Raw genomic sequence first — 3,083 nt, 5'->3', positions numbered from 1 at the left:
TTTCACCGCTTCCACTAGGAAGCCGATCATGCCATGAATGAATGTACAAATACCAACACATATGCAATTAAGATCATCTCTACCATCTTAACATTCCACATATCACCATAATTCAACTCTCTGAATTATCCACCAATGGTACATATACACATTCATAATAATTACACCATTCACATAATATGCAATTAAGATCATCTCCATTATATAAACATTCCATATATAACCATAATTCAACTCTATGAATTATCCACCAATAGTACACATACACATTCATCACAATCCACTATTCACATATATTTGCTAATTATCAAATACACACACCTAGATTTCATTCCAAATTGAATACAACTTTTAAAATCTCAAATTTTCACTTTTCAAACAGTGGTAACCGGTTAACGCTCGGTGAGTAACCGGTTACTGTAAAATAGAATTAACAGACTTTTGAGCAAGTAACCGGTTAACGCTCGGTGAGTAACCGGTTACTGTAAAACAGAATTAACAGATTTTTGAGCAAGTAACCGGTTAACGCTCGGTGAGTAACCGGTTACTGTAAAACAGAATTAACAGATTTTTGAGCAAGTAACCGGTTAACGCTCGGTGAGTAACCGGTTACTGTAAAACAGAATTAACAAATTTTTAAGCAAGTAACCGGTTAACGCTCGGTGAGTAACCGGTTACTGTAAAACAGAATCAATTTTTTTTTTGCGTTTTTCATCGTTGGAGGACTTTCGGACCTCCGATTTCGATTCCGTAAAAAGCCACACGTTCAGAAAATTATAACTCATACCATACCCTAATTATATAACGTTAATTTTCATTTTTAACACAATTAAATCACCACAATCAAGGGTACTCATCAAACCTAACAATTCCAAACAACCATACAAAATTAGGGATTTTAACTTAAACATGCTTCTACCCATTGATCCAATCATACTAACCCATAATAATAAGGATTCTCCCCTTACCTCTTCAATTTTTTTGGAAACCCTAGCTCCTCTCTTGTTCTTCCCCTCTTCTCCTTACTTTTCCTCTTCTCTTTCTCTATTGTTCTCAAATGATCAAATGAATCCTAATTCTCACTCTCCTCCTTATATACTAGTATTATATTTGGGCTTAAAGAGTGATACCTCTAGTTTAATTATTAGGCCCAATAAGACCTAATATTATAATATCTCTATTTTAATTCAAATAAATTAAACCACTCAACATGCACACCAAGTTAATTAATTCAATTATTCATTATATCTCATATCAACCAAATAATTAATTAACACACCAAATTAATCAATATAATCGATGATTATACTACCTAACAACCAATTAATTAATTAACACTCTAAATAAAAAAAATAAAATATAGTAATGATAATATAAGAATTAATTACTAAAATTGGGTTGTTACATTAAGTCTTCCACTATTTTACAAATTAATCAAGACAACACTGGACACTTCAAGCCAAGCTACTAAGCAAACACATGTCTCAATCAATACATCTCTTATGTTAAAGTAGAACACTAAAAACGACCAAATTCACAAGATCTTCACTCGATCTTGAGCTCGTCACCTTCCTAGAAACAAAATTTTGCTTCAAGCTTCCGTACGTAGAAGTATTTACTTAACCCTACTAGAATTCTAAAGGATCTTGAAAACTTCCAACTTCGTCTACAAACACTTATCTTGGTTATACCGAATTATTCTTTAGAAAAGAAAACAAACTTTTTCTTTGTTGGAAGTCAGTCTCTAGACACCATAATCACAAACTGATTATTTAATCTGACACACACATACAACTTTACAAAAAAACATTAGAGTTCCTAATGTACCTTGCATCAACGACTCACATTCAATCTTTAGAGTTGAGTACCACAAATGATTGGTTATCTAAAGAGTCTCACATAATTCCTTATCAGAACCTTATCAATTAACACTCTATTAAGTTTTTCTATAGGATTGACTTGAGAGAGAGTGATATGGATTTTTTTATTCTTTTCTATGATGTATTTTTTGAGAAAATGACACACAAAAATTATATATGTGCTAGAGGTAAGGCATAAAATAGGTGAGAAATTAAACAATTGATTCGAGTCAGACCATACAATTATGATTTGACTTAGATGAAAGAATGACTTGAATCAAGATTGTTGGTTCTAAGTGTTGGCAACAATTTTGGTAAAATAAAGAGTGTTCACAAGATATTACATGTGATGTCTTAACATAAGATATCTTGTACCTGCTGGAGGTTTAAAATATAATTATGCAGGATTGTTTCAGGATGTCATACCCTATGTCTTAACATCTGATATTATGTACCTGCTGGATATTTAAAATGGAATTATGCAGGATTGTTCCAGAATGTTAGACCCGATGTCATGACATCTGAACACAGAACATTCAGTCAGAATGTTATGTGTTATGTGATTGCGCTTTTAATGGCAATCTATGTTTGATTGATGAGTTAATTGCAAACGCAATCAATCAATGATTACAACGTGATTTAACCTATTTTCCAAAGAGATCTAACCAACTGTCATGAGAAGATTTAAAAGGAAAATAGTTTTAGGGTTTTATGATGTCCAAGCCCAGCCAAATGTTTCTATAAAAAGGACATAGAAAACCTGATTTGATACACAAGAAATACAGAGCAAAATATTGAGAGAGAATAAGGGTTTATGTCTTGTGTGGTCGTGTGACTTGTAAGCCATTCAATTCATCCATTGATGATTGAATTGGTCTGATTTGTAAGTTGTAATTTGTCGCTCAAAGCTTTTAAGCATGAGTGTGTGTATACTTGATTGAAGCTGCTAAGTAAGATCAAGTGTGTGTCTTTGAAGAATGTCTTCTATTCATAAGTAATTCTTGTTTAATATCACTGGTGTGATTGAGGGGGAGTGAGATGGGATCTCATATCTAAGAGTTCTTAGGTAGAAATCACGCGGGTAGAGATTAGGTGAAAAATACTGTAACTTGTGTTGTTTACTGAGAGTCTTTGAACTGATTCTATTTTAGTGGATTTCCTTCCTGGCTTGGTAGCCCCCAGACGTAGGTGAGTTGCACCAAACTGGGTTAACAATTGCTTGTG

Source organism: Lathyrus oleraceus, chromosome 6, assembly GCF_024323335.1.
Source record: "Lathyrus oleraceus cultivar Zhongwan6 chromosome 6, CAAS_Psat_ZW6_1.0, whole genome shotgun sequence".
Classification (NCBI taxonomy): Eukaryota; Viridiplantae; Streptophyta; class Magnoliopsida; order Fabales; family Fabaceae; genus Lathyrus; species Lathyrus oleraceus.
The sequence above is the reverse complement of the archived record's forward strand: the minus strand, read 5'-3'. Positions refer to the sequence as shown.